This window comes from Trichoplusia ni, chromosome 8 (assembly GCF_003590095.1).
Source record: "Trichoplusia ni isolate ovarian cell line Hi5 chromosome 8, tn1, whole genome shotgun sequence".
NCBI lineage: Eukaryota > Metazoa > Arthropoda > Insecta > Lepidoptera > Noctuidae > Trichoplusia > Trichoplusia ni.
Window position 1 is genome coordinate 8,636,517 of NC_039485.1, and position 14,535 is coordinate 8,651,051.

The 14,535-nt window shown below is 36.9% G+C and overlaps 2 non-coding genes across 2 annotated transcripts; both read left to right on the forward strand.

Annotated features, from left to right (window-relative positions):
- Positions 1-8,796: 8,796 nt before the first annotated feature.
- Positions 8,797-8,868, forward strand: Trnah-gug. The gene has a single exon. It is a non-coding gene; the product is annotated as a tRNA-His (tRNA).
- A 572-nt stretch (positions 8,869-9,440) lies between these two features.
- Positions 9,441-9,512, forward strand: Trnah-gug. Its single transcript has one exon. It is a non-coding gene; the product is annotated as a tRNA-His (tRNA).
- The last annotated feature ends 5,023 nt before the right edge of the window (positions 9,513-14,535 follow it).

The window sequence follows — 14,535 nt, forward strand, 5'->3', positions numbered from 1 at the left end:
AGATATGTAGATGTAAACAAACGAATAACACAAACAAGAACGCTAAACGAAACTAACTCGCACTCTCACTTCGTACATATACACCACGACGGCACGGGCAAGCTGTGACAAGCCGCTTGAGAGCGAGAACACACCTCGAACGAACATACATACTAGGTACCTACCTACCTAACTACAATATAAATGCAAAAAAAATATATCATGGTGGGTGATCTTAGCGTCTTAAACGCATCTCTAACTATGCATACATATATGTATTATAGTACCTACTAACTAGTAGTAGTAGTAGTAGTAGTTAGTAGTAACCAGAAACCCAGCAGGCACGCGCGCTCGCGCGGGGGGGGGGGGGGGGTGCTTGCGTTTCCTGCCTTCATAGCGTCTGTGTCCCACCACACCAATGAAGACTCAAACACTCACCAAGTCGTTGAACCTAGACAAACACCCAGGCCCCCCCCCCCCCCCCGGCCACACACCCCCACTCTGCAGCGCCTCAGGTTCTTTTGTGGTGGTCGATGTTATTCTTCAGGTTGATGGAGGCCACCCTCTCAACATATTCAATACCAATATCTGGGTGGGTGGGAGGAGGAGCGAGGGGGGAGGGTAGGGGCGGGGGCTAGGTCTCCACTGTCGGCTTTCACTCACCTCGAGGGTAGTGTGTTTGAATGACACCACCGACGATCCCTGATCTGCTGATCTCGAAAACTTTTCAGTTCACTCGGTCGCTTGGTACGTGGATATCTCATCGTATAACGTATTTCTCCTCCGATACTATATACGTTTAAGTTTGCAACAATGTCATGCGGCGCGCGCAGATGCGCGCACGTATGATGTTGTGCGCGTGCGCGTGCGCAGCTTTCAGCGACTTAACGTTGACACGCGAACATTATTATGTTAGTGTGTTTCACGTTAAGTCGCTGAATGTCGTCTACGAACGAAAAATGGACGACACACACATGTAGTAATATTATTATGAAGATGATCAACACACATACATATTATTATATAATATATATAAGTGTATATATATATATTAGTATGTAAGTGTGTAGTACTGTGTGTGTTGTGCGTTTGTGTAACTTCAACTGTGTGGACCGTCGGGTTCGTAACAACGTTACGATTCGTTAACGGTTCAAATGTTATAAAATATGACTTTAATCGTGACGTGATCGATTCAAACGATATATTTATATTTACATATTTACGGTTAGAACTAGGGCGGTATCTAATCGCCTTCGAACCTCTAACTTTCGTTCTTGATTGATGAAAACACCTTTGGCAAATGCTTTCGCTGATGTTCGTCTTGCGACGATCCAAGAATTTCACCTCTAACGTCGCAATACGAATGCCCCAGTTATCCCTATATAATCATTACCCTCTCTGAAAACACAAATAGAACCGAGATCATATTCTATTATTCCATGCACGAAATATTCAAGCAGCATTTTGAGCCCGCTTTGAGCACTCTAATTTGTTCAAAGTAAAATTGTCGGCCCACCTCGACACTCACCGAAGAGCACCGCGATAGGATTTTGATATTGAACCGGCGTATTACCGCCGGCTCACCGACGATATGCTCCGCAGACGTGTCAGTATCACCGCGGATGCGGTGCACCGACAGCGCGGCGCACAAATGCAACTACGAGCTTTTTAACCGCAAACAATTTTAGTATAAGAATTGTTTTGTTGTTAGTTTATATAATAGGTATTAGATTAATAGTATTAGTAGTAGGTACACCTATTAGTTATTTTGGTAGTGTTTAATTGTATTAATAGTTATTTTCGTAATTGGTAGTGTTTAATTATATTAATAGTTTATTTTCGTAATTTTTATATTATTTATTTTGGTAGTGTTTAATTGTATTAATAGTTTATTTTCGTAATTTGGTAGTGTTTAATTAAATTAATAGTTTATTTTCGTAATTGGTAGTGTTTAATTAAATTAATAGTTTATTTTCGTAATTGGTAGTGTTTAATTATATTAATAGTTTATTTTCGTTATTATTATATTAGTTATTTTGGTAGTGTTTAATTGTATTAATAGTTTATTTTCGTAATTGGTAGTGTTTTATTATATTAATAGTTTATTTTCGTAATTATTACATAATAACTATATATAATTGTAAGTGTAAGGTAGCTTCAGTTACCGTCGATTAAAAATACACAATGCCACCTAAAAAACGACCATCTTTATCTCGAAATTCGAGAGATGCTAAAAGGATGAGAAATGCGCGTTCTCAAGAATCGGCAGAGGAAAGAGCACATCGGTTAAACTCTATGAGAGTTAGTGCCTCAACCTCTCGAGCCAATGAAAGCTCTCCAGAGAGAGAGATGCGATTAGCAGCTGACAGAGCGAGACGAGCTACATCACGGGCGTCTCAAAGCTCTTCTCAACGAGAGCTGAGGCTTACCATTGACCGAGAACAACATGTGTTATCCCGAGATGCTGAAACTGCGTCACAACGAGAATTGCGTCTCACTGCTGACCGCGAACGGCATACATTGTCTCGCGAGTCAGAAACCTACACTGAGAGGGAATTGCGTCTCACAGCTGACCGCGAACGTCATATATTGTCTCGCGAGTCAGAAACCTTCACTGACAGAGAATTGCGTCTCACAGCTGACCGCGAACGTCATATATTGTCTCGCGAGTCAGAAACCTACACTGAGAGGGAATTGCGTCTCACAGCTGACCGCGAACGTCATATATTGTCTCGCGAGTCAGAAACCTACACTGAGAGGGAATTGCGTCTCACAGCTGACCGCGAACGTCATATATTGTCTCGCGAGTCAGAAACCTACACTGAGAGGGAATTGCGTCTCACAGCTGACCGCGAACGTCATATATTGTCTCGCGAGTCAGAAACCTACACTGAGAGGGAATTGCGTCTCACAGCTGACCGCGAACGTCATATTTTATCTCGAGAATCTGAAACTTTAACTCAATATGAAGACCGTTTGACAAATGATAGGGTGCACCATAATGTTATTCGATCTCTCGAAGACGCACATGAGCATGAACAACGACTAGAGTCGGTACGCGAATATTATAATTCTTTGAGACAAGAACGATCAGTAAGTTTGTCTAATGAAAGATTAAGAATCGAAAATATTCGGTCTCTTGAAACGGACGAACAGCGAGAGGCCCGTCTTACTGCAGACAGATTTCGACATAGCCTTAATAACTTAGATGTACACATAGAAGATCAATCTAGAAATTCGGTGGCTTGGTCCGACAAATATAAAAGTGGGTTTGCTTATAACCTCACAATTGATTATGGATCATCTTCTGTAATAGGCGATATGAACGTGGTATGTCGTTTTTGTAATGCTTCAAAGTGGAGTAAGGAGTCAGCTGGTTTCTGTTGTTCTACAGGTAAAATAAATTTGCCTTCATTCGAAGACCCACCGGAACCTTTGAAATCACTACTTTTAGGGGAACATATACAATCTAAACAGTTTTTAGATAATATTCGCACTTATAATAGTGCATTTCAAATGACATCCTTTGGCGCTCAACAAATCTCAGAAGGTCATTTCATGCCTACTTTTAAGATACAAGGTCAGGTTTACCATTTGATAGGATCCCTTTTGCCTGAAAACCAACCTAAGTTTCTTCAAATATATTTTGTATCCGACTACAACGAACAGTCGAATATAAGAAATCAATATTTCCCGAATTTAAATACTGAACTCATATCACAACTTCAGAACATGTTGCATCAGGTTAATTCGTATGTATGCAGTTTTAAATCGGCATTAGAAGCTCTTCCTCGAGATGATGATAACAATTATAAAATTGTTATAAATGCCGATAGGCGTCCAACTCAGGAACACCCTGGGCGTTATAATGCTCCATCCACGAATGAAGTTGCTGTGGTATTGGTCGACCAGGAATGTGATAGGCGTGATATCGTTATCCGTTCCAGAGATAATCGTTTGCAACGTATTTATGAAACCCACAGGGCTTACGACAGTTTGCAATATCCTTTGATATACTGTCGAGGGGAAGATGGTTATAATTTTGCTTTATACCAAACTGATCCGCGTACAGGCGCACCTAATTATAATAAAAAGATTTCATGCCTTCAATTTTACTGTTACCACTTGCAAGTAAGACGGAATAGGTTTGTATACTTTCAACGTTTTCATGGCTTATTCAATCAGTTTATTGTAGACATGTACGCAAAAATTGAAACCGAAAGATTAGTTTATATACGATCTAATCAAAGGCAGCTGCGCGTTAAAGAATACGTGCACCTTCGCGACGCCATGCAGCAAGATAACGATACGGTGAATATGGGTCGTTTAGTTATTTTGCCCTCTTCTTTTACTGGTGGTCCACGATACATGCACGAACGTACTCAAGATGCTTTTTGTTACGTAAGAAAATATGGACGTCCCGACTTATTTATTACTGTAACTACCAATCCTAAGTGGGATGAAATTACTCGGGAGCTTCTTGAGGGTCAAGCACCGCATGACCGCCATGATATCATAGCAAGAGTTTTTCATTTAAAATTAAAATCAATGATAGATCTACTTACCAAAGATAAAATTTTTGGAGAAGTATTGTGTTATATGTATAGTATTGAATGGCAAAAACGCGGCTTACCTCACGCACATATCCTGCTTTGGTTAAAAGATAAGGTTCGACCTAATGATGTAGACAGTTTAATCAGTGCTGAAATTCCAAGTCCGATTGCAGATCCCGTGTTATACGACATTGTTAAAACTCATATGATACATGGTCCATGTGGTTCGTTTAACGGGAATTCTCCTTGCATGCAAGACGGTCGTTGCACTAAAAGATATCCAAAAGCCTTAGTGGATGGCACTGTAACAGGACATGATGGATACCCATTATATCGTCGCCGTTCAAGAGATAATGATGGTTTTACTGTTGAAAAGCGAGTGTCTGGACAACAAGTTACTTTAGATAATAGGTGGGTCGTTCCGTATTCTCCTGTGTTGTCCAGAGCATTTCAAGCTCACATAAATGTTGAAATGTGTAATAGTGTAGAGTCAATAAAATATATTTGTAAGTATATTAATAAGGGCAGTGACCAAGCTACATTTGCTTTGAGAAATGAACATGATTAAGTTACAAGATTTCAGTCAGGCAGATATATAAGTTCTTCAGAAGCTGTGTGGCGGATCTTAAGTTTCAACATTCACGAAAGATATCCACCTGTGACTCATCTGGATGTTCATCTTGAAGGCGGCCAACGTATATATTTCAACGCCGAAAATGTCACAGAACGGTTAGAGAACCCTAGACAAACAAGTTTATTAGCATTCTTTCGACTTTGCCAAACTGATGATTTTGCAAAATCTCTTTTGTATGAGGAAGTTCCATCGTATTATACCTACGATAAGCAACGGGGTGTCTTTAATCGAAGACGCCGTGGCAGGCCTGTAGATGGCGAGTCAGGTATTTTTAAAGAACATGTTCTTGGTAGAGTGTACACCGTTCATCCTAACAACGCTGAGTGTTTCTATTTGCGATTATTATTACATACCGTGCGAGGACCAACCTCATTTATAGATTTGAGAAAAGTAGACGATGTTGTTTATCCCACTTATCAAGCAGCTTGCCAAGCGCGTCATTTGCTTGAAAATGATCAGCATTGGGATGACGCTTTAGCAGAATCCTGTGTCAGTGATAATCCACGACGGTTACGCCATTTATTTGTAACATTACTCACATTTTGTAATTTGTCAGATGCTGTAACATTATGGGAAAAATATAAAGAAAAATTTTCAGAAGACTTTCTTAGAAATATACCTAACAATGATGAAGGCACAACTAATGATAATTTCCGTGATCTTGCCATAAATCAGTGCTTATTAGCTCTTCAGGATGACTTAACAGCAGTAGGCGGTAAATCACTCTGTGAATATGGTTTGCCAACACCAACCTCAGTCGGAGAGGTAACTAATAGGGAATATTCCGCAGAGATTGGTTACAATTTAACGGAACTGCTGACAACATTAGAAAACGGTGTCCCAATGATGACTGCAGAACAACGTTCAGTTTATGACCGCGTGTGCAATAGTGTTCAAAATAATTTGGGAACAATATGGTTTTTAGATGCACCTGGAGGAACTGGAAAAACCTTTTTGACTAAATTAATATTGGCTTATGTTCGAAATCAGCGTAAAATTGCTCTTGCCGTAGCTTCATCAGGGATAGCTGCAACATTGCTACCAGGAGGTAAAACTGCTCACAGTATGTTTAAAATACCAATTGATTTAGATCGCACGGAAAATCCAACCTGTAGTATTTCAAGAAATAGCGACAAAGCTAAGGTATTACGCGAGTGTAGTTTAATCATATGGGATGAATGTACGATGGCCCATCGAAAAGGAGTAGAAGCGGTAGACAGAATTTTAAGGGATATAAGACAAAATGATCGACCAATGGGCGGTATCACGGTTTTATTTTGTGGTGATTTCCGACAAACCTTACCGGTAATACCACGGGGAACCCGAGCTGATGAGGTTAGGGCTTGCCTGAAAAGCTCTTATTTATGGCGAGATATACAATCGGTGCATTTGACTATAAATATGCGAGTGAGAACTGGAGATAACCCGGATGATAGTCAATTTTCTGACACATTATTAAAGATTGGTGAAGGTACCTATCCACAACTACACCAAGGAAAACTTATACTGACGCCTGAATTATGTTGTATGGTGCAATCTCAACCACATCTTATATCGTCGGTTTACGGTGACGTAACAAATATATTAAATAGGGACAATTCTTGGCTATGCGAAAGATCTATTTTAACTCCTCGCAATGACCAGGCATCTGAGATCAATAACAAAATACTGTCGAATATACAGGGGGAAAGCAAAGTTTATAGATCAATAAATAGAATGGTCGATGAACAAGAAGCCACTAATTACCCGATAGAATTCTTTAAATATGCCCGGACTTCCCTCTCATGAAATTTGTTTAAAAATTGGGATACCGATTATTATGCTCCGAAATTTAAAACCACCACAACTTTGCAATGGAACTCGACTAAAAGTAACCCAGTTGCAACAAAATATAATCGAGGCTCAAATTTTAACAGGTTGCGGTGCAGGAGAAACCGTCTTTATTCCCAGAATACCCTTAATACCAAATAATTTTCCATTCCAATTTAAAAGGACGCAATTCCCAGTATCGGTGTGTTATGCAATGACAATTAACAAGGCTCAAGGGCAGACTTTTCGTGTTGCTGGAGTAGATCTCAGTGTCAGTTGTTTCTCACATGGTCAGTTGTATGTTGCTCTTTCCCGTGTTAGCAGTTCTAAAAGTCTTTATGTTCACGTGCCGGACGGGTCAACTTTCAATATAGTTTACCCGGAAGCTTTGCACTAAAGTATTTTCGTTTTATAGGTACCTTTACCTTACCTTTATAAGGCAGTGGTACTTATATTGCCACCAGAATTTGAACCTTAACACATTATTATAAAGTTTAAAAGCTATAAATATTTTTAAGTTCTGTGTCTTATAAAGGGTTAAGCCTTATGTGAACGTGATCTAAACAATATTACCAATATAAATAATAATAATAAATATTACCAATACATTAACTTAATACACAAGGAGTTACACGCTGACGGAGTCGCGGACACAGCTATCTATACTTTTCTGCCGGAAGTCACTATTCCACGCGGACGAAGTCGCGGGCACAAGCTAGTTATGAATAAACCAATTAACTATTTCATTTGGTGGTATTTTTTGATGATGGTTTTTATTGAAAAACTAATAGAATTAAAAATCGTTTTTGGCCTTCGCTATAGCTAGAACCTAGATGGGTTGTAAAATTAGGTAATGTCGACATTGTTTAAAGGTTTACACAATGTGGACATTGCGCAGACCGCAGTAGAGCTGTCTACTTCGTAACCCAAAAAGAACCAATAGATTTTGATACTATTTTATTTATTCTATTTAATATGAGATAAATTAAAATTTAAGTTATGTTACATTATGAGATGGCTCGTATTAAATAAATATTCAAGTTATCATCATCCATTAAACAAACCCACTCTATATGTGTTACAACTATTTCCACAAATCACATGAATCGTAAACATATAGAGCTCGTAGCAGTCTTATTATCGTACCATAATTTCGTAGCATATTAGTACTTAACTTATGGCCTACTTTGCTCTCAAGATACTCGTACACATTCATATTATTTTGGTACATAATTAAAACATTTTCATAATATCAGGGTCCATTAATCTCAATGTGCATTCAGAGTTTGAATAATTTTAATTAGTATTTAATATAATATTGTTTTTATCATTTGAACAACGTTAAAAAAATACAAACGCGTTTACGTTACTGAATTATAGTTACTAAGTTAATATTTGATCTATACTTCTATACTAATATATAAAGCTGACGAGTTTGTTTGTTTGTTTGAACGCGCTAATCTCAGGAAATACTGGTTCACATTGAAAAAATATTTTTGTGTTGTATAAACCATTCACCAAAGAAGGTTTTAGGCTATATACCATCACGCTGCGACTAATAGGAGCGAAGATACAATGGAAAATGTGGAAAAAGCAGGGAAAATAATTCATCTTGGAGGGCTGCCGCTCAAAAATTCATAACTTATATCTTCTAACCACGCGGACGAAGTCGCAGGCAACAGCCAGTAGAGAATAATATGATTATGACTACAATTACTGTTAAATGTCGCAAGCGCAATAAATTGTGAAAGTGATCTCGTTTTAACGAGTTACGGAGCAAAGAGGCTGAATAATTCGTTTTTAAAGTCACCAGCTCCGACAGCCGTGATCGTCTAGTGGTTAGGACCCTACGTTGTGGCCGTAGTAACCCAGGTTCGAATCCTGGTCACGGCAGTGATAACACTGTCACGGCAGAGCAAACTTTTTATAGTTTTAATTATTATAATGACTCTAACACTGCGAAATTAGCAAATGACGAGATTTTTTTTCACTGGCCTTTATTTAATTTTGCCATTTTAATGTAGCGCTTTTTTATATTTTTTACATAAGTAATTCAAATTCACCTGATCAACCCTCATTTTTTGGAATTGCGGTTCAAAGGAATAGACAGATAAACCTTTTTTTTAAGTAAAACGTGGGAATCCACACAGACACCCACCTCCCTTAGAGTGAAAATGGTCAGTATCACACTCTTACTGACTAATCCTGAATCACCGGGCAACGTCGCCGGCGTTCGGATGGCGCATTCATTTACGCAGAATAGGTAATAAAATACTGTTAGATATCATAATATTTAAAACTCACTACTTGCATGAATATTTGTAGTAAACTATTTTCTACGTCGACTATTGCGCAGTACAACGATTATTGCGCTTGTGCATACCATAACAAATCACAAGTGAAAGTACTCCAGTTTGTACGAGATATGGTCTTATATTTCGCGACAGTCACCACCAGCTCCGACAGCCGTGATCGTCTAGTGGTTAGGACCCTACGTTGTGGCCGTAGTAACCCAGGTTCGAATCCTGGTCACGGCAGTGATAACACTGTCGCGGCGGAGCCATTTTTTGTAGCTAGTTGCTACGGCGTAGCTACGTGGAGTCCTACATCTTATAAATAGACTAACTTTATCTTTGTTTGTTTGACGGTATTTATTCACTATGAAATATATAACAAAAGTAAATAAATTTTAAATAAATTTTCACTTTAGCTACAAATGATGTTAACAACAGATAAATTACAATATTTAGAACTGTTTGAGTTTGAGAACGTGTATATTTGAATCTTAACCTAAAATAATTAAAAATAATATTCACCCACAAAAGTTTTGAACCGTGTGTTGTTTGTAGTTTTCAGCATCTACTCCATCTTGTAGTTTATCTTTTAACTAAGTTTGTAAGCATCAGTCGAGGTCATGCCCTCGTCCAACACTATCTAGACAAAAGAGCAGCTAATTTCCCGCCGTAGCGTAGCATTTTAAAAATAAACGTAAAAATGTTTAAGTTTAAAAGCTTTGCACTTCACTTTCGCGGATCAAAGGCTTAACTAGATAAATCGTGGGACGAAGGGAGAATAATGTCTCTTCAGGAGGTATACTACCTCTTAGGTATAACCACTTAGGTGAAGCTGCTGCAGTCGTGGAAGGGAGACGTAGCTCTACACCATGTAATACGCTATATCGCTCCCACAACTACAACGGTATTGGTTTAAGGGGTGGTGCCAGACACCCAGGTTTTTGCTTAACTAGTGCAGCGCGTCTGCGGCAAGTTTTAATTTTCCATCAAACTGTTTTGTGATTGTTCACTTAAAGTTTGTGGAAAATTTCATGGAGCTGCTTTCAGTTGTTTAAGTTTTGTAGTGCTGGTTTTAATCATCCTGTAAATTGCGAAAATAGCAGGGTTGTTGAGTATCGTTTTAAACAAGAATGAATTTATATTTTGCACTAATAACTGTAATTATATCTTTCAGACAGTTGTTTTGTCTTTAGCTCTAAGCTTTCTTTCATTTTAAGGATCTTTTCTTAAGAATGCATTCATAGACTAGGAATAGAGATAATATATATTAAAATCAATTCTCCGAACAACTACTTACTAATAAACATGTTAATAAATATATCAGCAGAATTAAAACTAACCAATTTATGACATAAATCAATGCAAAGTAACTCGACTAACAACATTAACATCACATAAATGATAACTACGCCTACACGAAACGAACTAGCAACAAATATATTTATTCAAGCTTTCAAACAATTTGCTAAGTTGAAACTATTAGGAGCGACGCCTCTAACTTTGTACCAACTGATCCATCTTCGTTTTACACAACTTGTACAACTAACTTAAATGAAGTGTCTTATGTGACGTATTTGTCGTCAGTTTAATCCAGTTTCCGGTTTGCGTACGTGATACTCACAGAAATAATCATTTCTCTTACAGAAACCATAATTATGAATATTTGCATATGACACAGACATTTCAAAGAACTCTTTAATGAACTTCACCACAGTTGTTTTTGTTACATATGAAAGAAAATAAAACTGATTATGCCAGCGTAAATACTAAATAAGACAAACAACAATATTCCTACAAAAAGTGTTCTCTTAAATACTTAACAAGAACAAGCACAAAAACAGATATTTCTCTCAGCGAAAGTCACAAAAGAATCTTTGCTAACAAAAACTCTGCAGGCGCATCGATTCGTATCTGTTTCACGTTGCTATGTAATTTATTGCAGGCGCTCGCCCGTCTAGTGCACTCCGAGTGGTCGCCATCGAGATATCGTATCGACTTTACTAATTGGAATTTAAAAACAAAAGAATACTAGGAGATGTATTTAGTGGACGCTGACCTCAGGTTGTTTGTGATGGAATTTGGAATTGATATGAAAAATTGTATTTTGATTAGGATTACTATTGAATATTTTTAGCTCTCTAACTCAACACTTGTCTTTTGTATGATTTTAAGGTATTGAGAAAATTAATTTCATAATTAATTGGTCTCAAAGAAATGGATTTAAAAATATTTATTAATTGACTTTTGAATCAAAACCCTGCAATATTCGTAATTAAAGCAAACCACAATTAACATGAGTAATAATTGGACGGGATTGCGAACACCTAATCAACACTCACTCACACACACAAAGCTGCGTAATAATTCATATCAAACATACTTATTTAATGAATCCGTTTTCAAAGGATTACGATAGGAATCAACACCGGTAACAGTTCTCGGCAAAGCGAATATTTCATATCTGAGAAACGAATACATGGTTTGAATGTGAGAAAAAGCAAAGAGAAAAACACAATCGCTTCTTTTTAACATAAATTGAGTTCAATTGTTTTCGTTTTCTATATTAAATCGAATAAAAAACATTTTTTTTGTAACATATTTGTTAGCTCAACCTTGTTTGATGATGAATTGAATAACCACACCATTTATGTTAACAAAAGAAAACACGATTTAGCCCTGAATTGAACAAATAAGTCAAATGTAATTAGCCCATAAGCCGACTTAACTCTCTCTACCTAGAATCATAATATCTATTGAAACATTTAAGGTAAAACGTTTTCATCTCAATTGCATCACAAATGGCCGCTTAATAAAACTTTACGAAGAGGATAGCGTGTAACGCACCAACTTATTCTAATTATCCGGTCGAGCGACCCGCTCAACTGTTCACAGATAAAAGTTCTAACAATTTTCAAAGTATCCGTTGATCCCTAATTTGGAACCCTTAAGGGTTTACTTTTGTTCACCAAATGTTAAAATAGCCAATCATTTTGTGATTAAATCATGAGTGAAATGTATTCATTCATCTGTAAGAGATTAACGTGAATTTCGAAGCAATTAATTAATAAATTATTGCTTAATATCGAAATATATTAATCTTTTTATTTGCAAGGCGATGTAAAGTTAATGTGAAAAAGATTGCTAAATATTTTTGTAACAGTTTCTTCAAAATACATATTTTATTCTTAATATACATATAACGATGGACACATTTAACAAGTTTTTCTTAACAACAATTTTGCCCTTTGACCAAAAAAATAATCATCAATCCAAACCAAAACCACACAACCCTCTACTTATTACTTGGCCAATGACCCAAATAATTCGGCCATCTAGATAGTTTTAGGTCGTAACCGAACTAAACTGGAATCAAAGCGATGTCTGTCACTGACGCTGAACACCGCGTGCAAGTGACGAGAGCTGGCCTCAGAGTTTGAGAAACTTCTGCTTGACTGATCTGTAATTAATGCCCTAAAACAAAGCCAAAGTACAATTGGTAACTTGCCTGAGTGATTAGGTTCAGGTATGGCTACTGTTTCTATTACTCTAAATATTTGGTTCGTATATTACAGATTTTAAGGATATGGTATCACTATGTGACGGTGAATAAAAGCACATTCAAAAATTTTACAAGTGCCATTCTTAAAGATGTTAAACAATATTCAAAAGCAAGTGGAATAGGTACATTTTGATTATTATTATTTTTTTATAACATTATTCCAATTACTCCTCCTAAAATACTTAACAGGTGAACAGCCGATGTACCTAACTTTTTTCCTATCTTTCCTAATTTGGCCTAAGAAAATACATTTGTGAGAACCAAGTACAGAATATTTTAGAAATAAACGTCTTCTGCAAACTCGGTACATTATACTAAAAGGTCCCCTTGAGACAAGTCTCGAAACCCGTGATAGCTAGCACGGCTTATCAGACATCTTAACTGCTGCTAAGATTTGTGATAAGGACCCAAACAAACCTCGATATTACAAAAAAATTGGCACGATCATTACGCTAAAGGAACGAAAAGATTTCAAAATAAAGCAAGATTATTTACATTCAATAATGCAGCTTATCTCTCTTATAAATAAGGTGCATTAGTGTTACCGAGCAAAAGAAAATTGAATTTCGGTATTAACCTAGTATAAGAAAAGTAATAAAGTTACGATATTTACACCTCTTTCGCAGAACCTCCTTAAATATTTATGATACATATATACAAATCCGTTCAAAATTGGAACGCGGGTAGAAGCGGCTTCACCGAAAAGACCGGGTTTCATGAAAATATAAAATTCGAGGAAAATGTTAGACGTGAGATATTTATGTTTGTCTGTAAGTGGGATTTAACCGTGTTTATTTATTCAACAATGTTTCAATAGCCCATATATTTCTAGAAATTCAGAATAATATTAAATCCAACGCAATATCGGCCGCAAACGCAAAATTTGAGCGTCAATTTTATTTTCTTTCCCAGTAAAATCTGAAAATATTTAAAATATTTACCCTTTTAAAAACTGCAATATTAATGCACACTAGAGCAAAACACCAACTCAATAAGTTCATCCATTCAATTCCCAATCAAAACCCTATCAAGGCTCTACGACGTAACTTAATACTAGTCAATACTACATTCCGTATATCCCGAGTTGAGCATCTATTCCATACATTGGATGCAAGTAATAAAATTTGGCGAACATCCGAGCCTCATGCATCATGCAACTGTATCCACCCTACACACGGAAGCTTGAAAGGAACCAATAACACTGCTTGTTTCACTTTCAAATACGTGGTTACTTGGTACGAGGGAATATAAAAATATAGTACACGTATTAAGCATACATTTATTTGGAGTTAAAACAAAATAAATAATGAAAACGGTAATTATGAAAGTGAAATCTTTGCTAAAATAAAGGGTGTTGCGACAATAAACTATTCATTGCTTGATTTAAAGTTACGGTAATGCAAAAAACCGGTCAAGTTTGAGACCGACTAAAAAATACATTACCTTAACAACGATTGCTTTAAATCGATTTTTATTGTTAGTTTTATTTTAAATAGCTAAAGCAGATGTAAATTACCGGTAAACTTTTCAACTGTCAACCTACCACCGTTCATGAGATACAGCCTGGTGACGTAAGGACGGCCAGATAGCAAAGGCTCAGTAATAAGGTAACGTTTTCGCCCTTCAGTAATAGTAAAAATCTACAAAGTACAGAACTTTTCAAGTATTTTTAATTTTTTTATTGCCATTGACTATTTAGTTTTCAAC